This window comes from Carassius auratus, chromosome 19 (genome assembly GCF_003368295.1).
Source record: "Carassius auratus strain Wakin chromosome 19, ASM336829v1, whole genome shotgun sequence".
Lineage (NCBI taxonomy): Eukaryota > Metazoa > Chordata > Actinopteri > Cypriniformes > Cyprinidae > Carassius > Carassius auratus.
This window is the reverse complement of record NC_039261.1, coordinates 18,414,826-18,439,228: the sequence shown is the minus strand read 5'-3', so window position 1 is coordinate 18,439,228 and position 24,403 is coordinate 18,414,826. Positions and strand designations below refer to the sequence as shown.

The following is a 24,403-nucleotide window of genomic DNA, read 5'->3' as shown; positions in this document are numbered from 1 at the left end:
TGAGATAGAAATGTCAGTGTCATATAAAATTAAATAAAAATGTACACTACCGATCAAAGTTTTTTAAAAATGTTTTTGAAAAATGTTTCTTGCTCACCAAGGCTGCATTTGTTTGACCAAAACTACAGTAAAAAGTTAATATTGTTGAAATATTATTACAATTTAGAACAACTGTTTTCTATTTTTTTATATATTTTAAAATTTTAAAAAACTTATTCCTGTGATGACAAAGCTTAATTTTCAGCAGTATTATCAGTCTTCAGTGTCACATCCATCAGAAGAAACTGTGCTGATGAAACATTTTCTGAAATTTTTAGATGCATTTATTTTAAATTTTGTATTTAATTTTTTTCTTACTCTTTTGATCATTTTAATGCATCCTTGCTAAATAAACAGTATTGAATATATGTTTATATAAATATATAAAAAATGAATGATAGTATATGTATATTTTTGTTTGTAAAATCAAATTTTGTATGTTACATACAAAAAAAAATCAGTCGTAATGTAGCTTGCTGTCATTCCAGATGTGAATGATACCCAAAAGATGTGCTTATGCTATTACTTTTCAAATGGATTTTCTCCTGAGAAATCATAAATCACCGAGAAAAAAAAAAAAAAAAAAAAGAACGTCCGCAATCCCAAACCCTTCACTAGTGATTATCCTTAGCCAGGCAGGTAACATTATAAGTCCATTTCATGCTTTTAAGAGCTTTCCAAAAAAAGCAATGGGTACTGGTTAATCATCTGCTATGAATTATTTGCAATTTAAATGTTGCTTTCAAAAAATTCATGTTTTCGGAATACACAGTTACTTTTGAATGACCTTAACACAGCATAAAGAAAGATGCTTTTGAATGGTGAATTTACAAGATCTACCAACAGTGCCTACCTATTCTAACTTGCTCAATTAATACAAAGGTTAGTATAATTGATCTAATGTAACTTAAAAGTGAATTTTCAGATGTTCAATTCAGGCTCAAACTACCCTGGTGTCATGCTGCAAGCTGGACAGACAGTTACCTGTTGATTTCCTAACTGTGTGTGTGTGTGTGTGTGTGTGTGTGTGTGTGTGCTCTCGCCAGAGCTACAGATGGTGTTTTTGTGTTGGAGGCACGCTGGGGCCGTTTATCACTTACAGTATCTGCGTGCAGGCGATGCTACACCGCGTCATGCATTTATAAAGGAGCCAGTCGCCGCTGTAGTGCTCAACTATGCGTTTGACAACACTGTCTGTTTGTTGATGTGACAGGTGTTTGGCTACTCTGTGGGAGTTTACTCCTTCCATCTTTTTTTCTCTTCTTTTTCCTTTTTTTCCCTCTCTTCCTTCCCTTTGCCCATTCTGTGGGTCATAGAGTTTGTTCAGCATCCGTGTGTTGAATCAGGAAAGTGCATCGAGGCAGAGGCCTGCTGGGAAATGTAGTTGAAGTCATAGGAAGCAGTTAAATGGATATTTTGCTCAGCCTGTTTATGTGTTTAAATAATTAGATTGTTTTTAGTTTCTCGCTCTAGCAGACTGTGATGAGGCAAAGCAGCCAAAGGGACCCTCAGGGCCGCTTAAGCAAAACAGGAACAAGTGTATCACTGTGTTGAGGCAGTGATTCAAAAAGCAAAAGAGACAGATATATTTACCTGCATATTATTCAGGTGATGGTAATTCTGTTTCAGTGAATATTTTATTGCAGGCCTTCTTCAGTTTAACAAAAAAAGAAAAAAAAAAGATGTTTGCATCAGCTCAGATGTCTGGCAGTATTTTATTATGCACAAAGGCGCAACAGTAAGGATTCAGTGCAGATTTTTCTTGTCCTGTTAATGTTTTCACTGCTTCCAACACATTTTTTTATGTATTATACATACATATATATATATATATATATATATATATATATATATATATATATATATATATATATATATATATATATATATATATATATATATATATATATTAGGGGTGTAACGGTTCACAAAATTCACTGTTCGGTTCGATACGATACACTGATGTCACGGTTCGGTTCGGTTCGGTTCGATACGTTTTAGATACAGCAAAATGTAAAAACATCTCAACTTTTCAGAATGCCGCAAGCGCACCGCGGGTCATGTGACAAGAACCAACCAATCAGCTTCATCCTTTCCCGTAACAACGTTGAGAGCTCAGCCAAGATGAAGGAACAGCTGATCATAGTTGTATATGGATTGCAATTTTGAAATAAATTCAGTAGCAGAGCTACTGCAAGCGATTTTTAGAGCTGCAAATCCATTTATCCTTCGCTGAAATTTCCGCGTCTCATGGAGAGAGCACGTCATTGTTGCTTAGCAAAGACAGACGCCTCAGGAGAAAAACGCGCTTAGCGTTTTCCATGCGTTTTTAGGCACGATATGTGAACGGCCCCTAAGGCGCTCGCTCACTCAGCACGCGCTGAAGGCTCGTTGCAAAATGTCTAATGCATTTAACAGACCAGAAATATAAGATCCTAAAATAACCAACAGGTCTGGTGTTTGGGTTGGATTCCCTGTAAGCTATAGTGTCTAAATGCTGCAGGGATAGTTTGCTGCGTGCATGTTTCTCCTTTTTTTCGTCTTTTCCCAGATAGTACTGACGCATATATCCCAGATATTCCCGCTGTTTTTTTTTTTTTTTTTTTTTTTGTATTCCCGCTGGTGTACCCTGTCATGTTGCAGATGCGACATACCGTTGTTTTTTTATCCACCACTCTCTTGCCATCACCATTATAGCTTAAAGGGAATCCAAAGTGCACCCAAACACCAGACCTGTTGGTTATTGGAGGATCTTCTCATTTCTAGTCTGTTAAACGCATTGGCTATTTTGCAACGAGCCTTCAGCGTGTACTGAGTGAGCGAGCGCCTGCTGAGTAGCCTAACATAAACATATAAGATGGTGTTTTTTTCTTCTTCGGGAGTGTCAGGGGCGTTGCCTGTTACGTTGTTTGGGTTATTGGGCTACCTTGTTGAACGCATATCATTATATTTCTTTCTCTCTCTTTTTTTTTTTTTTTCAAATATAATTAATTACTCCAACGAACCGTTCGGTATACATAATGCGTACCGCGTACCGAACCGAAAGCGTCGTACCGAACGGTTCAATACGAATACGCGTATCGTTACACCCCTAATATATATATATATATATATATATATATATATATATATATATATATATATATATATATATATATATATATATATATATTTATGTTGTATGTTTTATTGTTTTACTTTAAAATAATTGTTATGTTTATTATTTAATTTATAATTATTTATTTAAACCAAAATTATTTAAAAAAATTGTTACATTTTTTTTTTTTTTTTTTCAAAATGCTTCAAAACGTTTTAACTGATATTCGGAGTTTCAAAAAGCTCTGTTGTTTTCTTTGCTCACATTCTCTATATAATTTGTTGTTTGAATAACTATGGGAATTAAATCATTACTGTACAATTAATAGGCCTAACGCAGACCTACAATGTTTTTATTAAACTGAGATGACACACACACACACACACACACACACACATATGTATATTGGTAAAACAATGCTGTATTGTTTATTTTCTTGTTTCTTGTTTTGGTAGTTTTTACTTATTTCGGATAGAAGATGGAGCTGATAGTAAAGAACTGACTGTATAAGGAAAGAGGGAGACTGAAATGGCTTGTGGGAGGAAAAAGGAAAAGAGTCAGTATGAGATTATATAAACACTTGACATTTTGGATCAGTTCGAATGCACTGAGATCTCTGCATGTGTACTTCTGTATATGAGAGATACTTAAATAGATCCTGTATCAGAGACGTTCCTCTTCATTAAAGGTCTCTCTGTATGTTTGGACTGATATCAGAGCACAATTGCTGTGGTAAAACACTTGGCCTGAGCTTCTGGGTGTTCTTTGATCCCAGTATCATAGACGTTATATCTGGTCATCAAAAGTGACCTATTTGAAATATATCTCAAGGCATCTTAAATATTAGAGCTCATGTGACCCCAGGGTCCTTCAGCTCTTTGTGGCAAGGATTTCAGTTCGGGCTCAGCTCATCTCAGAATTGCTTTACTGGCCGATTTAAGTTTTGATCAGGGTTTGACTATTATCAGTGTAAAAGCATAAATAATTACCTTTTTGCTGGGAAAACGCTTCGGACAAAATAAAACTACAGTATGTATATATATAGTCAGCAACCACATAACAATAAAAACCATTTAGAGGTTCAAAATATCTGGATATTCTGTGCAGTTATGTACAGGTCTGAAAAAAAAAAGGATATATATATATATATATATATATATATATATATATATATATATATATATATATATATATTTTTTTTTTTTTTTTTTTTTTTCTGTGACAGCCTCAGGCTCTGCAGACAATGACGACAAGTACAACAAAAATACTTTTTGAAGGCAGTATTGTCTAGTGGATCTGAAGTTTTTAAAGACGGTGGCTGTCAAATTCAGTTGCAGATGTTAGTTAACATCACTAACAGCCCAATAACTGCGCTTGGACAATTGGTTCTGATTATACATTACTTTCAAGTGAATAAATGTTTTACACCAAAGTTTGTGAAAACACTTTAAAAAGTCACATTTTTCATTGGAATGGCGGAACATATGTGTAGCGGTGTCAATGAGATCTTGACCTCTAGTGAACTCTATTTGGATGGTTTTTTCAATATGTGGGAGTGGGATTTGGTTTTTTTATGCTTAGTATCTTAAAACATGCTTTATTTGAGGAATTTGTTTGTTCTGGAGATCAGTGTAAGCTCTGTCTAATGTACTGTATGAATGGTGGTGAGATGATACTCTTAGTAAGTCTTGCTCATCCTCATTATTAATTTGAAATCCCGTGTCTTTTAGATTATTTTTGCTGCTCCTCTGATGTTCTTGATTTTATTATTCTTTTTTACTTTGAACAACTATCATGTTTGATGCCTGTGATGAACACTCACCAAACTTTGCATGCATGAAGAGTCTGTGACTAATTGCATTTTGTGTCGTTTTGGGATGGACGGGATGTATGGTTGCCTAGCAACTAGCGGTTAAATTAGCAATATTAAAAACATCAGCCACGTTACCCTGTCTGAGCTAGAGATTTTACATTTCTAAGTGTTTTTTTGAGAATTTTGAGAGTTCCTCTCTTCATAGTGAACAAATTTACAATGATGCAAATGATGATCTATATAAAAGTATTTTGTTTTTAGTTTTTTGGGATAAAATGTTATGAAGACTATGGCCAGAAACAGTCACGACACAGTTTTTTTAATTAGTTGATTTGAGTTTAGCTGCGAGTTTATAGAATAAACAATTGCATATTTTAAAACATTGAGGAAATGTCTACTTGATGAGGCCTTGTGTAAACCATTGTAATAAACAAATCTCCATATTCATCGGGAAGAAGGAGGCGGGAACCGGCGCACAATCAAAAAGCACTTTAATATCCAAAAGTAAATACAAAACGGCGCACCAGCCCCTCACGGACGACTGGTGCGCATAAATAAGAAGCAAACACAAAATAATGTCCCAGGCCTGGTCCTCTCTCGTCCTTCACGGTCGTCACTCCAGTTTTATATCCTTCCATCTCCTACGTGGGACTCGATACTAGCGGTGGGGCTCAGGTGTAGCTCATCTCCAATCACTACACCTGGCCTCACTCCTCGTTCCCACGCCTCTCGGCCCCGCCCCACTCGCCACATACCCCCATCGCCCCTCGCAGGCCGGGGGGTACTCCCGAGACTGCGCTCTACTCCCCCCCCCCCCCCTTTCCCTCCGGGGGAGACCGCTCACGGGGACCTGCGGGAACCTGGGGGTAGGACAGACGAGGCGAGAGAAAAGGAGATGGAAGGAGGAGCGACAGGGACGAGAGAGGGGAGAGAGAAAAAAAAAAAAAAAATCCGGTTCCCAGACGCACTGCTGCTCGGCCCTCCACCGGCTGGGTGATCTCCTCCGCGGTGCCCGGCGGTGGCACTGGACGGCCCTCGGCGGACGGCACGACACTCCTCCGCCGCCCGGTGGACGGCGACGGCTCCTCCGATTTTGGGCAGCGGCAGGAGTCCCCCGTTCCCTGCCCCTCCGGATTCCGTCACGGAGGCGGCAGGCTCCGGCCCCCTGGCGAACGGCGCCGACTCCTCCGCTCCCTCACGGACGGCAGCCGCCCCTCCTTGTCGTGGGCGGTCGGCAGCGAGCTCGCCCGTCCCCGGCAACTCGCTCCAGCCCACCGCCTCGAGCGTCAATGGCGGCACGTACCTCGCCAGCTCGAGGGCACCGCGGATTCACCACAGCGGCGAGGGATCTTCAGCAGCGCGTCCCTCCTTCTCCCGGGCTTCGGCACCACTGTAATAAACAAATCTCCATATTCATCGGGAAGAAGGAGGCGGGAACCGGCGCACAATCAAAAAGCACTTTAATATCCAAAAGTAAATACAAAACGGCGCACCAGCCCCTCACGGACGACTGGTGCGCATAAATAAGAAGCAAACACAAAATAATGTCCCAGGCCTGGTCCTCTCTCGTCCTTCACGGTCGTCGCTCCAGTTTTATATCCTTCCATCTCCTACGTGGGACTCGATACTAGCGGTGGGGCTCAGGTGTAGCTCATCTCCAATCACTACACCTGGCCTCACTCCTCGTTCCCACGCCTCTCGGCCCCGCCCCACTCGCCACAACCATGTATTTTACTCTTTGAAACATTTATTGTTTCATGTTATTTTATTTTGCATGCTATTCTTCTTTATTGCAATGCAATATTCTTGTAATCCATTACAAATACAACTTCATCTCTGTCAATCTCTTCAGCTAAAAAATATATATATATATATATATATATATATATATATATATATATATATATATATATATATATTTATATATATCTAAGTTAATACTTGTTTAAAACAATTTAGCAAATATACTGCCCTTAAAATGTTTTCCAGAAGCTATCAGAATATCACCAATCAGAAGCTTGGCCCACCCTGGCCCCACACTACATATTCAATATTCAATTGACCTTCATATATTTTTATTTTTTGTTTTCTTACCGCCCGCTCCCGAAACTTGTGTGTGTTCCACATCCCAAATGCACACGCAAATGTGCTAATATTGTTCATAATTATCAGGAAAAATCAGGAAGCTGCTGTCAAAATGCATGGCATTGAAATTGCTTTTTGAATAAGGGCTGGCACTGTTCATTTTCACTTTCGATTTTTTGATTTGCTGATCACACGCACTCTGTGTAAAGGGAGCACATCTTACAAGATCAGATATTTGTCAATGAGCTCAGGATCTGCTGAGCAGCAAATCCTCCAGCATGGTCTTGTCAGTCATCTCTCCTTACGTCAACCATGATCAGTCAAATCTGACTCCTGCAGCTTGTGTTGGATGCAGGGTTGGCCAAGTCCAGATGTTCCCCTTGATTTCCCCCTTAATTCTTCCCCCGTGGGTTAAAGGTACAAATTGCAGAAATTAAATTTCACTGAAATGCTTATATTGAAATATTTTAAATTCTAGATGTTAAGTTTTATGAAGGATGGCCACTAAAGCATTTGAGCTGTGTTTATGATCAGTCTACAGAACAGTGACTGTGGTTAATGCACAGTTTGGGCTAGGGCTGCACGATAAATCTAAATGGAATTGAAATCTTGATTTGACAGAAGCTGCGATTGTCATGCGTATTTTTCCGTGAGGCACGGTTCTGTGTATATATATATATATATATATATATATATATATATATATATATATGGAGCCATAGTTCAATGAGAAACTACTCAAGCAGCTGTCATTATCGTGAATGATTTCTTCGATTTCATAATCACTCAATAAAATCATCTGCAATTTTTTGCGGAACTTGTCAGTGAACAATGGCTCTATGTAGTAAATGCTGCTCCATCTGAAAGCATGTGACGATGATTTAAATTAAAATTAAAATTAAATTTATGCATTTAGCAGACGCTTTTATCCAAAGCGACTTACAGTGCATTCAGGCTATCAATTTTTACATATCATGTGTTCCCTACCATGTCATGTGTTCCCTACCTTGCGCTTGCTTGCTTGCTAGCGCAGTGCTCTACCAGTTGAGCTACAGGAACACTATTTTTACTATTTTATATTATTTTTACTATTTTTAGATTTACCGCTGATTACAGAACCAGCATTACTTACTAACAACTTGTGCATGACTATCGCATTCGATTAATCATGCAGCCCTACTTTGGGCTATTTTTGACTAGATATTGGGCTAGTTTTGTCACACAGACCTGGCAACCCTTGTGTAGATCAGATGCTTTCAATATAGAATTGTAGCGTACATTTCCAACTGCTCTAAATTATTTTTAATTCTATAACAATGCAAAACGAGAGTGGGTGCTGCTGTAGTCACGTAATGTAAACAGTGTATGAGAAAACTTTGTGTAACACTATCGGAGTAAGCCTAGTGTTTATGTAACTTCGTTATTCTTGTTATGTGCCAAATTGTAGATGTGCCCCACACTATATTTTTGGAATACTCACTCCTGCCCAGAGCAAAGGCAAAACCGCCAGTTTGTGAAGTTTTAAACTTTTACAGCCACTTTTTGTAAGAGACAGTCTAAATCTCTCCTGTGTGTGTGTGTGTGTGTGTGTCTTCAGTGGTCCCCGCCAGGTCCTGGATGAAGGCCTGATTGATATCCCTCCGCTGGCAGGACAGCATCTCTCTCCTTCTGCTCTGTTGTTATTTCCGTTCCTCTTTATTCTCACAAGTTTATTTCAGGAGTTCTGGATTCTTGAATCTCTCTTTATGTTACAAAGGAAACCCGATCTCACTTTTGAACAAATCACATCTAAATATATAAGCGACACTGTATTTGCATGTGTATCTGTGTATTTTTTAGGTATTGACAAATTTAGACATTTTGCCCGTTGCAGGCATTATGAATCTATTAATAGCTGTTTTGTTTGTTGTTGTTTTTTTTCTTACTAAATGTCCAATATGGAATGCAATGAAAGGCAATTTTAAAATAAAACCATAGACTGAAACAGTATAATACAATCTAAAGTTGAATATTGATATAACATAAAATCGAAGATAACTTTTTATAATTTAATTTGTAAAAAAAAAAATGATTGCAAAGTATTCCATTTAGCCCCATAAAAAGCCTTAATGTGATTTATGATATTATTTGAATGAAATATGGGCCTTACACACTAATGATAATACAAGTAATTCTGTATTATAATACTGGCCGATAACAATTTAGTCACTGATACACAATGCATTGCTTGTTGTTGAAGATAGCAATTGTTTTTCCCGGGTCTCCTCCTCAGCGAGGGGTAGATATTGGCTTGTGCTGTAGATCTTTACTTTCATTAAAGTGCCTCGGGTCTGACTGATTCGTCCCGTCCTCTCTAATCATCCTCTTATTAGACCTGCACAACCTCCCAAAATTAAAAACGTCTCCCGAAAACAAATGAAAAACAAGCTCCACTCAATCACACTGAGATAACTCCATCCATCTACTGATTGAGTAGCTACTTATTGGGCTTGTAAAAATCATTCATGTTTATGGCTGCGTTCCAGAATCTAGTGAGCTGCCTATGTAGGCATCATGGCTTCCTCAACACCAGTGCTGTTCTTGAATGTAGACAACATACTTTTGATGATTTCTAGGATACTCTAAAAAGGCATGACATGTGTCCTTCATTGAAAAGGATATCCCATAAGGCATGATTTTTTTTTTTATATGATTAATTAAATATGCATTATTTTTATAATACTTCTATTTACACTACATGTATATTATTATTATTATTATTATTGTTATTATTATTATATATATATATATATATTATATTTTAAAATGTAATTTATTCCTGTGATCCAAAGGATTCTGTCTTCAGTGTCACATGATCCTTTAGAAATCAATCTAATATACTGATTTGTTGCTCAGTTATTATCAATCATTATTGATGCTAAATTATTTATAATGGTTCTCGTTACTATTAATATTGAAAACATTTTTGCAGCTTAATATTTTAGTGTAAACCATTTTTTCAATATAAAATGATTAATAGAAATAGAAAATTTAAAAGAACAGCATTTATTCAGTTTTTAACATTGTAAATGATTTTACTGAAATTTTAATGCATCCAAGTTTTTATTTATTTGCCTTTTATTAAACCACATTTTTGAATGGTAGCGTATAATGGTTATCACAAAAATATTAAGCTGCATTTTTCAACATTGATAACAATGTCTTTAGTTGTTGTTTTTTTAGAACCAAATTAGCATTGTAGAATGATTAAAAATAATGTGACACTGAAGACTAGAGTAATAATTCAACAGGAATACATTATATATATATATATAATATATATATATTAGGGCCGGGACTTTAACGCGTTAATTGAGATTAATTAATGACACAAAAGAATAACGCGTTAACTAAGATTAATTAATTACAGAAAAAAATTCCCGCATTTTTAATAACTTATTTTTGCACCGCGGAACGTTTCTCACTGGATGAGTTTTGGCGGACCGATTATACTGAAGCACCAACTAGCGTTCGCATATAACCGCAGCAGCACATCGAGCCTCAAGTATCACTTCAACGCAAAACATATAGCAGCTAGCGTGGACTTTACACTTAATGTTGAAATATGTATTATTTTGTTGGTGCAACAGTTTATGTTGAACTCTTGATTTTTTTTGGCCAAGGTTATTGAGAGTTGGACTTAGTATGTTATGGCCTCTGAAGCAACAGAGAGATGTTTTCTAATAGTCAGTGTTTCCAATGTTCTGAATGTAATTGACAGTATTGTGTTTTACTTAAAAAATACTTTACAGAAGGTTCCAGCACCTATAAGCTTCCTGAATTTCTGAAATGTACTATTTCTAAATTGTTTCTAAATATGCTATTGCTACACTTCATGGCAAAAATTGCACTGGTCTGCTAGACTTGGTTGAAAAAAAAGAAACAATATTTTGTTGCTTAAGCTTATGTATTCAGTCATTATTCAATGGTAAAAAATTACTTTTCACTGTTCTCAGGTCAAATATTTATATGCGATTAAAATGCGATTAATTTCGATTAATTAAGTACAAAGCCTCTAATTAATTAGATTATTTTTTTTTTATCGAGTTCCGGCCCTAATATATATATATAAAACATGTTTTAAATTGTAATAATGTCACAATATGACTGTTTGATCTGTAATTTTATAATCTGTTGAAATAATTTACTGCTAATTAACTTTCCCAAATCGGTAACTTCATAGTTAGCTGCCCATATAGGCATTTGGCAGCAAGGCAGCTCACTAGGTTTTGAAACAGAGCCATTGTTGATTTAATATTCCTAGGCAAATTAAAGTACATCAATCTATCTGGGCTTCATGGTTCAGTGCTTTTCTCCACTTGTTGACCGTGGCTTTCCTTACAGATGCTCACCTATATCCATCACACCTAGTCTGTTCTGCTTTCTTGATTTTGTCATTTTCTCTGTGGATGGATGGTGTGACTCTGACATTTAGCTGATTATTGGAAGCAGGATGACTTTAACCAAATCATGATGTGAAAGCCACATGGAGGCTGGCACATGAGTCCACACAGCTGTTCACGGCAGCTTGGCAGCATTTTACACTCGTGAAAACAGCCATTAACATCTTATCCACAAATGGCTCTTTTGTGTAATTCTGAAGGTGAATTCTCATCATGTTGAGTTCAAGATGTTGATGCTTGTAGTTCTGAGGAGGAAACTCTTCCAGGAGCTTTAAGGGAAAAGTCTGTTCCCTCGGTCTGATTATTCATAAGCATACCATGTTATGGTAATGACAGTAATCAGTCTCACTTATTAATAGGTGAGCGTGACAGCGGGGGTCCGGTTTTCTAATGTCACATGACAGAGGATACACAACAAAGCAACCAAGACCTTTCACAAAAAAAGGTGACTAATTTCATTACAAAATAGGTTTCATCCATCTTAATAAAGGTTGAATACTAATTGAATAAGGCATGAAAACGTGAGGTTATAGTCTACCCCAAATCAAAAGAAATAAAATGAGAAATCTTGTTTTTCACAAAGAAAACAAATTAAGCTATTAGGATTGACGTTTCCGTTTATTTCCATGATAATTATATACATAATCATCACCATTATGCATTACTAAATTACCTTTTATTTACTACTACTATTATTAGTATGATTTACACTATACATAATTACCTTTTTATTATTTATTTATTTATTTGCATTATTTCTCGAGGTTAATTCTCGTGTTATTTCAAAAAAATATTTTATAATATTTATAAAATTGTAAACTATATATATATATAAACTTTTATTTTGGAAACAAGTTTATTTGTTTTATGTGTTGGCAGAAATGTTGAATCTGTGATACAGAACTTCAGTGATGATTTTACTCTTTCTCTAGTCTCCTGCACACAGGCGGTAAGGGACCATCACTCTTGAACGAGCCGAGGTTCTCTAGGGGTCTGAAGAGATGCCACCACACAACTCCCAAAAGAGCTTTACACTTCAAAATAAGATTACCTTCTCCTGATGTATTTAACTCTGGGAATGTCACACATCACTGTGTGTGTAAAAGAGGAGAATAAGTCTTAAAACCCAAAGTCTGCAGCCATGTAATGACTTGCAGAAAATCTCAGAGGTCTTATGGAAGATGGATTTACAGGTTAGAGGTTAGACTGCCTACCGCTAAACTTACGACTGTGTGTGAGTTTATACATGTAAAGTTTTTTTTTATTTAGAATTTTTATCACATAAAAGTGCTTAAATATCATAAATGCTGTCACGTGACTACTACCTTGATTTTATTTATTGTTTATTGCTCAGTGGTTGCTCTTTTGTAGTTCTAATAATAGAGTCCTAATAATGGCCTCAGTTATGTTTTATTGAAGTATCAAATATAAATATTAATTTTGAGATCTGACAAATCGGAGCTGTGATACTTTTGTTGCCGCCGCTTAACTCTTTAAATTGCTGCCTAATTATTTGAATTTTGTCCGATTTTTTTGTTTGACAGAAAAAAAAATGAAAGTGATTTAGGTTTGTAATGACAGGAAGGTGAATAAATCAGGACGCAGTTTGAGGGTGAGGAACTGTTCCCTTAAGCGAAAGTCTCTTTGAGGTGTCCATTTAATCTCATTGCTGTCTAGAGAACAAGATAACTACTTGATCTTTTTTTCTTCTTTGGGGAGTCTTACAGTGTTGCTTGAATATAATCGCATTGGTGTGCTTTACGATGGAGAGGTATCTGATTGCTTGCAGTTGTCCTAAATGATTGAAAGCTAAAGCCAGTTACACAACCCCGTGCTGTAATGATTTTGTGACAGTAGGACTCTTCTGCTGAGGTAGATGATGAACAAAGATTTTCATCAATGGGGTAACGTGATGTTCTAGGATTTTCACATCAGATTCGATTTCTCTTCCAATCGATTCTGCTGGATTTCATATCCTTTCTGCAGTTCACACACACGGGCTTCGGGTCTCCTTTAATAGAGCTTTGCCTCATGAGGCGTCTGAACACAATACAATCACACACACACACACACACACACACACACACCAGGAGGATGACAGCTCATTTCTGCATTCAAATAAGCATCCACTTCCTTCAGTTTAAATTGGACCTGCTTTCCCTGTCAAACAACAACTGTGTCTCGTGTTTTCCATTTTAAAACTGATTGGCACAAACTTCTTCGGCTGGCAGAAGGAACATCAAATGAGTTGGCAGAGAATAATCATTTCTGGAAAAAAAGTGTGAGTGGTTGTTGTCCCTACAAACTATTTGCTGAGGTCTCAGTCATACTTAAACCAGCTTAAACTAGTTATGAGTGTTAGCGGGTAGTGTTGCACGCTTAATCCAAATAAAGACAAAGTCACAATATAAATAGTATGAATTATTAAATCTCAAAAGCTCTGATTTAGTTAAAAAAGTATAAGCGTTGTGTGTTTCACAGTGAAGCGCAGCACTGGGTTTGCTCTTTTACACATTAACAGCTTGTGTTTTGACTGTCATAGAGCAGCTTGGTTTGACGGAAATGCTGCTCTACACGAACTCATCTGTGCATCTGCTCTGGAGTTTGGGTTGGTTGTAATATGGGTTTGGGAATGTAACATATGCTAACCATTTTCTTATACTTGGAATGAGAAGCGTACATATATAAACTGACTGCTGTAAACAAAAGATAACCTAGAATATTCAACTTAGGTCAGCTGTAATTATTAGCTATACAAATTATTTTAAATGATGAGGATGATTTAAATTATATTTTTTTTATTTTACAGTGGAAAAACAATCTTATTTTATTTTTATATTGATATTTAATCACACATTTTTAAATAAATAAATAACATGATTAATCACAAAAATTAAGTCGCAATCACAGATATTTTTGCCACTAAAACTACTTGTGATGAGAAGCGTTGATAAACTGACTGTGGTCAACAAAAGAGAACCTTAGAACATCCACCTTGGGCAAGCCCTAAATATTAGTTATACAAATATTTTATATAACTTTTAAAAAGCGTTATTATTATTATTATTCATTTATTAAGAACAAAATACATTTCTTATTTTATTATTATCTTATAATTATTTTGAAATAAATTTACACATTTTTAAATCAATCAATCAATCACGACTGATCACATAGATTTTTGGTAGAACTGGTCAGGCCTGGAGACCAGGTTGCTAACCATCTAAACATCAGTTTGAAATCTCTTTGAAATTCTGATCTCCTGAGTCTTTCTTTCAATTTACAGTACAGTGTAAGTAAATGGGCTTTCAGGTCCAATCAAGTCCAATCACTTACAAACGTAATAGCACACCTCTCTCAGCAGGCCACAGGATTCGAGGTATCATAGATGTCTGTAGCATAAATGGTTATGCGCTTAAGTTTGAATATTAGTAATTTTGCCTCAGCAAACTCCACTAATGATGCCATTCGCCAGATTGTTCTGGAATAGATGCCGAAAATCTGCACGTGTGCGACGGAGCACAAGCTCACACCTGTTTGTGGGTGTGAAAAGGTTTCTGAGAAGCTGCCTTGGATTTGGTGTGTGTGGTATATGTGTGTGTGTACGCCATTCCCTTGAGTCTCCACCGTGCCTGGTGTGAGATCCTTCTTAATAGCATTTGATTTTCTCCAGTGTGCAGACATGAATCAAAGAAGCTATTTTCCACCCAATTTCCGTACAGTTTCATCCGTGTGTTTTTCTCCATGACAAATCCAACGGTATTAAAAATAATCCAACAGGAGCCATATATTAACGCGGTTCTATGTTCTTAACCACTCTAATAGCTGATATAAGCTGGTGCGGCATGGGTTTCCTGTTGCCTTGATGGACAGCACGTGTGTTGTGACCCCTCATTCGAAATGCTGTTTGCTCTGAGATTCTTGCATCTGTCCTCACTCGCAGCTCATGTGTTTTTGCTCGGCTCACATGCTAAGGGGGTGCTTTGGCTCAGGTCATGGATTTCCTTTCAGGTAATATTGGAGGTAAACATCAGGGCCTCTGAGTCTGTCTATGTCTGACGGCGTCGGATGTCTGTTAGGGATGAGTTTCTCAGGGATCTGGGCTGTAAGCTAACTCACTTAAAGCTGAAGTGTACAATTTCTGCGCCACTAACATCACTAAATGCAATTGCAAAAAAAAAGATTGGTTATCAAAATGAAAATTCACTGCTATTGGAATTGACTGCTAAAATGTTGTAAAATATGGGCAGGTAATTGATGATCGGTGACAGTTTGATTAATGTAAATCAATCATTTTTAAAAATGAGTTTTAAGTTAGAGTTGCTTAAAGGAGTAGTTTACCCAAAAATTAAAATTGGCTCAAATTGTACTCACTGTTAAGCCATCCAATATGTAGATGAGGAACAAGAACCTCAAGAGTTTCATTGGATGTGAAAAAAAAAAACTGTTGTGTTGTTGTGAATGCACAGAGGAGCTCGGTGAAAAGAATCTGACCAGCTTTCTGAACTCTAGTTCTGGATGAATACAGTTGTTTGTGCCAGGGGCAATTCTTGGATCTCAGTCTTAAGGGGACTCGAGCCCCCTCATGAATGTGAGATTTTGTGGTTCTAAGAAGAAGTTTTCTTTGCCAGCACGAGAGGTCACAAGGACAAATATTTTTTTGATGGAAATTCTTTTTTTAAAACCATTTGAACCTGCCAAACAATGTTTTGGTTGCACTTCATACTGTGATTTCAGAAGAGTACTGAAGTACGGGGCAGTGTATTGATGTTTATGATGTATTAATGTCTTGTGATTTGAAATAGAAATGAATTTTCTGTCATCGTTTACTCACCCTCAAGTTGTTACAAACATATACAAGTTTATTTCCTCTATTAAACACAAAAGAAGATATTTGAAGAGTGTTGGTAACCAAATAGTTGCCAGTAGCCATTGAACTGTATAGTATTTTTTCCCATACTATGAAAGGCAATGGCTACCATCAAGTGTTTGGTTACCAACATTGTCCAAAATATCTTCTTTTTGACTCAACAGAACATGTTTGGAACAACTTAAGTGACGTGACATTCAGCCAAGTATGGTGACCCATACTCAGAATTCGTGCTCAGCATTTAACCCATCCAAAGTGCACACACACAGCAATGAACACACACCCGGAGCAGTGGGCAGCCAATTATGCTGCGGTGCCGATGCATTGGGGTTTTTGGGGTTCGGTGCATTGCTCAAGGGCATCTAAGTCATGGTATTACCAGCCTGAGATTTGAAGCCACAACCCTAGGGTTAGGAGTCAAACTCTCTAACCACTAGGCCACGACTTCCCTAAATGCATCATTTGCTCATTGAGGATGAGCAAATGATGACAGAAATTTCATTTTTGGGTGGACTATCCCTTTAATGTGTGTTTAAGATGTATATTGTAATAAAATACAATAATGCATTCGATTTTTAATTAAAATGTATCAGAAACAATTTGAGACAGTCAATTTCAGTGAATCAAAAACTGTTTGCATAAACTGTCATGGAAGATCATGGAAGCCCTCGCATGGAATTTTTTTATATACTTGCTATTTTAGTGCATTTACACAATTAATAGCAGCAGTACTGACTGGCATGATGATTGTAAAATTTCACATTTGATTCAGCATTTAATTTGCATTTTTCTAATGAAATGTAGCATTTGTTTTAAAGAAGAGCACAGTTCGTATTTTTATGCTACAGGTTAAATACTTGGAGAGACTAGTTTGATTACTTTCAGGATTTCTTATTTCTTTCATTTTGCAAGGTCATGCAGCTGCAAGCCTGAACATTTATAATGAATCACAGGCAATTTCAGGCTTTATTTAAGGGTGCTTAAGCTCCAGTCTTTCCTATTAGTCCCCTTAGAAATCTTAGGTTAATCTGGCTCTCAGGTGAATGTTTTCTCAAATAATGGCTCTTAAATAATGTTATCCATTCCAGTGAAAATGCATATTTGAGAAATATTCATTTTTATTTAAAAACATGGTTATTATGATTGTCCGGACCTTTGTTGGGGGGGAAATGCAGAGCCTGGACCTCATGGAACGTTAATTGAATAGCGCCTGGATGGGGGTTCGTGCTCTGTGAGGACTTATTATTTTGTGTTTTTCTGCAGGGATTCAAAAGGAGTTTAAATAATTTCTAACACATTGAAGCATAAAATGAAGTGTAATTATCTTGGAGGAGAGGCGAGAACTCAGCCAACCATACATTAACACATGCTGAAATTATGACCTTCACATTCTTACATAATCATCTTCTCATACACATGAGCCAAGAGGGGACGCTTAATGAATCGGTACAGAATGAGAATTTACAACTATTATTTATTCATGGGGAAATCATCATTATTGTTATGCATAGCCTATTTATTACTTATATATTTTTTATTTTGCTTGGGTTTGTCAATCTCCTATCGTGCACCTTGAATTCTAAGCTTTTCTTGCCAATCTCTTTCTTTCAGGTACCGTTCTTGTGGAAAACATGCAGATCAACGGTCGAGCTCAGGATCCAGATAGAACCATATCGTTGACGCTGCTGGACAACTACGATAACTGGGTTATACTTGACCCTGCGCTGCAGAGACTGTATCTCAACAGCACCGGACGAGTGCTGGACCGAGACGTGAGTCAACAAACACTCACATTCTGTCAGAAATAACATATTGCTGCTGTTGTCCTTTGGCTGGCACAAACAGATATATATATATATATATATATATATATATATATATATATATATATATATATATATATATATATATATATAAACTCTGTCCCGATTGGCAACAAACCAGCATGCGTCACTGTAATGAGATCATTAAAGCCACACAGAAGTGCTACATTTTCTTAATCAGTATTTTCTTATAAAATAAGAAAAGAATAAGAATAATTTTCTTAACATCCTTAAATCAAGATAAATATACTTATGCAAATTGCATGAGATAATAAAGCCACCATGAAATCAAAATGGACTATTCTGGAATGGAATATTGAAGTGTTTATTATAAACGATTTATCTGTGCACAACATAATCTTTTTTTTTTTTTTTTTTTTACATTTCATGCACCCGAGTAATCTTTAAGCAAAGAATGGCTTTCAACAATATCTCCTCTGTTCTCTGACGCCATGTTTATCGCTGGAAAGGTGGAACAACCTAACACCTTTTAGGGAAGAAATAATGATCTTAACTTCTGTTTCATGCTAACTTAAAGGATTTTCAGAGAATATATCATGAAGATTGTCATTAGTGTAACAAAATCTCTTCTTGTTTTTTTTTTTTAACAATTTAATTATCTTTTAGAATTTTGTTATTATTATATAAATGAATAATAATATAATTATCATTATATATATATATTTATATATAATAATAACTTATATATGTAATTTAATTGTATATAGTGAATATAACCAAATTAACTCTTTCCCCATCATTGAAGAGTTATCTCATGTTTTAGAAGACAACGCTTCCCCGCCAAAGATGAGTTTTTAAGGCTTTTCGTGTTTTCACTGTTATACTCTCGGGGGCGCTATTAAACACCTTCTGAACGAGTACAAAACCTCCCGGACAAAAACGCAACATGAACAGGACAGAGAAATTAGTGATATCTTATTTAAAGATGCATGATATTAAAAATAATGCGATCATCAGCAATAGACAGCGTATCAACTGAAACTGCATAATGTCACGGAGGAAAATGTTGATGCATGAAGTGGTATATGTCTGTGCAAGCTTTGAAGTATTGATGGAAGCGATTCACTGGATTTATGCTTAGATCATCGTACTGAATATTATGTAGATGTAGTTTTTGAAAAAAAATTGATTTTCTCACCTATACATTTTTATGAAATTTACCTATATTCAAGTGATAAAAAATTATTTATGATTTAAACTAAAATAAAAAAGTTTTTATTTTTTTTAATTAAGACTAGAGACTCATATATTCATACAGCAAAATGTACTGGAGGCCATACATTTTGAGTGAAAATCATCAAAATTGCTAGAGGTAGCTGGCAACTTTTTTCAAAAATGCTTGCAGGGAAAGAGTTAAGGAGGTATATGAAAAACAAATTATTTGAATTTAAAAATAATTTATCATTTGTGTAAGAAAATCTCTTCTTGTTTGCTTATTTTACTAATTCTTTTTTATTTTTATTCTTTTTATTTTTCTTTTTGCTTTAGTTTAAGTATTTACAAAATAAAGTGAGGTTTTTGTTTGATAATTTGTCTAAAAATGTTTCTCAAAAGTTTGCTTCTTAATTAAATGTATTGTATTTTACAAATATGTAGGTATACTTTTAATTATAATAATTAAGTAATCAGTCAAATAATAATTAGTACTATTATTTTGTTGTTGTTGGCATTGTTTTAACCAGAAACCAAGACCAAAACATTTTTATATAATGTTTTTGCCTGCATTGTATGTATTTACAGTCCCTTCAGATTCATGCAATGTAAGCAAATAGGATTGTCTGAGACTTTATCTTTATTAAGAATTGTTTTTCTAAGGTTTTTGGTTGTATTCTACTCTGCTTGAAGTGCAATGTACTGTTCTACAGTACAATAACAGCCAAGTCCTCCATCAAAAGACAGGAGATTTGACTCCCACAGCCACAATATGAGCATTACGATTTCTCCTATTCCCTTTTTCCACAAGTGCTTCATCTCCTCTCTCTTATACTGTCTGTCTGTACATTACACCAATCTTCAGTAAAGAGGCTTTCTAGCCCCACACATGTGTGCTCATCTGAGAAGCATTGTGTTAGTGACAGGCCTTTTATGACACTATTGGATGGTGATTACAGGACATACCCTCCTCTTCCTCCTCCTCGTCCTCTTTACAAGGCTTTGTGGGATTCAGGCACTTCACTCAACAGCTCCACTGTTTGTTTTATTTAGAGTACTTGAGGCCAAACACCTTATTCATCCAAAAGAGAATGAGCAGGCTTGACATTAATCCTGTTTGCATTGTTACGTTATGTAATCTTGTGCATTCACACGTCCAGGCTGATTGGCTGCATTGTTAATGCCCTTTGCTACTGCTGGATACCCTAATGTTACTGATCACTTTTGAAAATATAACAAATGGTTAGTATTTCCATATGTTACCTTGAGTAAATGTTCCCATGAATGTATGTTTTCAGCTGTTACATCTCATCTGTAGGGGCCTTGTTTGATGATTCATATTTTTCTTTGTACTAATGCAGTCAAATACAATTATTTTTGTTGTACAAATGTATGTTTACTTCATGTTCTATAATCCCCTTGTATATGTGGTTTCTTCCAGCCACCCAGTTACATCACCACCATCGTGGTTCAGGTTCAGTGCACCAATGAGCTGGTGGGAACAATCATTTTGCATGAAGTACGGATAGTGGTGAGGGACAGAAATGACAACACGCCTCGTTTCCAGCAGCCTCGTTACTATGTATCAGTTAATGAGGTGAGGCCTGATCACTTCTGCACTGCCTCATTTACTTTGTGTCTCAGTCTCTGTCAATTCAGATTTAACTGAATATGCATGGTATGCAAATTTACTGAGGTGAGAACTGTGACTGACAAAGCAATGTGTCCAGTGAACTAATAATTACTTACAAAAAAGTTTTTAAATTTTATTTTACTTTTGGAAGGAAATTAATGCTTTTATTTAGCAATGATACATTCATTTATATTCTTAATTGAATTAAATGTATGCATTTTTATGTTTAGCTATGTTTTATGTTTATTTAGAGAGTGCTATTTCAGTAGGGACAAACAAACACATTTTCAAACGTTTGGGGTCAGTAACTTAATACTTTTACTTAGCAAGGAAACATTAAATTGATCAAAAGTTACATTTAGAATATTACAAAATATGTATATTTCAGATAAATGGTTTTCTTTTGAGCTTTCTATTCATCAAAGAATTTTGCAAAAAAAAGTCAGTTTCCACAAAAATATTAAGCAGCGCAATTGTTTTCAAAATTAATTGGAAGAGGTTATTATGTGAGTATATGAGAGAAGTCTAAGTGGACGTTGTAATACAGCTTGTAAGTCGGGAAGAAGGAGGCGGAACCTGGCAGACATTTAAGTATAACTTTAATTACAACATAAACACAAAATAGCGTGACAGCCCCTCGCGGACAAAATAAAACCCATGCCTCGTCCTCTATCATCCTTCACGGTCATAACTCCTCTTTCATACTTCTGGAGCTCCTCCGTGGGACTCGAGACTGGTGAGCGGTGCAGGTATCGCTCATTTTCAATTACTCCACCGGCCTTGCTCCATTCCCACGGCTCTCGGCCCCGCCCCACTTGTCACAGGCGTCCATGACATATGGAGTCCCACAAGGCTCAATTCTTGCACCGCTGTTGTTAAGCCTGTATATGCTCCCACCAAGTCAATTAATAAGAAAGAACCAAATTGCCTATCAGAGCTATGCAGATGATACCCAGATTTTCCTAGTCTTATTGCCAAATGACTACAGCCCCATAGACTCCCTCTGCCAGTGCATTGTTGAAATTAAAAGTTGGATGTGCCAAAAAAAAACCATTCTGTTAAACAAGGAAAACTAAACTCATTGCATTTGAAAACAAAGATGACGTTCTCAAGGTGAATGCACGCCTTGACTGTATGGGTCTAACAACTAAAAATCAAGTCAAACATCTTGGTGTGATTGTGGAGACAGACCTCAGTTTCAGTAGTCATGTCAAAGCAGTAACTAAATCAGCATATTATCATCTAAAAAACATTGCAAGAATTATATGTTTTGTTTCCAGTCAAGACTTGGAGAAACTTGTTCATGCCTTTGTTACCAGCAGCGTGAACTATTGGACTAGTCTCCTCGCCGGCCTTCCCAAGAAGACCATTAGACAGCTGCAACTCATCCAGAACACTATTGTTTCACCAAATCTCATGTTAATCTTGAGTACCTATAGAGTAGCACAGCAACCTTCATATCTCCAAAAAGTCTTTAGTTTTATCCTATTTATAAAAGAGAAAGCTTTCCGATTCTCTCCGGAAAAAGCCAAGCTCCTGGAGGCGTCGTCACTGAAATGGCAAAAATACACAAGCGCACTTGTTACACTCCATTGCTGCCCCAGAAAAACAAACTGCATCCACTGTTTGTGTAATGCTGGGTTTTTGGGAAGCTGAACAAAGCTGCTGACGCTTTCCCAGTGAAGCGCATTGATGTGCGTGGTCTTGGTCTCCTCTGGTCAACGTGTGCGCGGACGCGCTTTTCCGGGAGAAATGCTCATATAGATGGTTTCAACGGCATCAACATAAACAAATGCTACTGCGCGTGCGCGCTTTTGTGGACCTAACTTAACTTCCGGTAGACTCCAAATAGAATCAATAACAACAGCCAAGTCCGTCTAGAGTAGATATTTTTTGATAACAAACAAAATATGTTTGCTGCGTGGATCAGGCGAACTTAATGAAAATGCAAATTCATTCTTTACCAGCAGGAGATGTTTTAAAGCATAGACATAAAGCGCTAGAAATAGAGGTTTCCCCAGTAACAGCTGTAAACAAAGCAGAGCTGGTACGCTCACACACTGCTTTATCAGGCATATTACATGCAAGTCCTCCTTCAGAAATACAGCGATATAAAAACACCCGTGCCTCGTTTTGATATTTAAACATAAATGTAAGGAATTCTTATTATTAAACATGCAGTACGTAACGTTACGTTACTCATGTTTATTTAACGAAGCCTTTTTGAAAATCTATTGTGGCGAGTCTCCAAAAATAAATAAATGTATGGGAAACACATCCCGCAGCACAACCACCTGAGCCCAACCTCAGTCTACTCATCACCTTGACTTTAACTGCGTTTGTAGATGGCACCGCAGCCAGACCGATATACACAACACAGAACGGAAGTTAACTTAGGTCCAGGCGCGTGCGCCCGATGAAACCGTCTATAAGGAGTTTCACCATCGTCCACGTCATTCGATCCACGATTGAAAACTTTTACCGAGAGTAGAGACAGTGAATTACTGGGATTATAAAACATAATTGTATTATTTAACAATGATAAAACAATGAGCTGGTGGATTTTTACCATTATAGGCTGGTTGTTTTCACACACCACGGCCACACAACTGTGTTCAAACACCTTATAAAATCAATTTATTTGCATTATATGGCACTTTTAAACCTTTTAAATACATTCTAAATAATTTTTCAAAGTATTTAAATTCCTTGTTTTATTGTTGTAATTTCATTATTATTATTATTATTATTATTATTATTATTATTATTTATTTTATTTTATGTGAAGCATTTTGAATTACCATTTTGTATGAAATGTGCTATATAAATAAACTTGCCTTGCCTAATAAAAATGTTTTTAAGAAATATTTTTTTAAGCACCAAATCAGCATATTAGAATGATTTCTGAAGGGTGCTGTTATAAACTTCTAACTAAACTAAATGTTGGTGGTTGTTAGAAACTGACACAAAGCCCACTCACTCTTTTAATAAGAAATACACCAAGAAAACTGCACTCATGATTGAATGGAGGACAGAGAGTGAAGCTGACACATATGAAGTCATTGTATAGTCTGTTGGCGTGCTCCATCAGTTATTCAGATCTAAAACCATCCCCTTTTGGCATCGGCTGTTCTAGCATATTATGCACACACACACACACACACACACACTTGACCCTCTTCTCCACAAGTGCAGATATGAGGACTATTTTTAAACTTAATGGCTTTCATTTATTTGAAATACGTTTGAATATGTTCCGTGAGCGTGTACGTGTTAGGTGTGTAAAAGCTTGGCTTCTTTATGCTTGTCAATCTTTTTCCTCTCCTTGAAGTCAAATATGCTGTCATCCTTTTCTTCTTGCCTTTCTCCCCCTGTACATGCAAAACGTGTGAGAGAAATACAGTTATGTGATGAAGTCAAGGGGGTGT

The 24,403-nt window shown here is 36.4% G+C and overlaps 1 pseudogene; it reads left to right on the top strand.

The window, feature by feature from the left end:
- The window catches only part of LOC113120190 (protocadherin-15-like), a 95,726-nt pseudogene that overhangs the window by 22,773 nt on the left and 48,550 nt on the right, over positions 1-24,403 (top strand).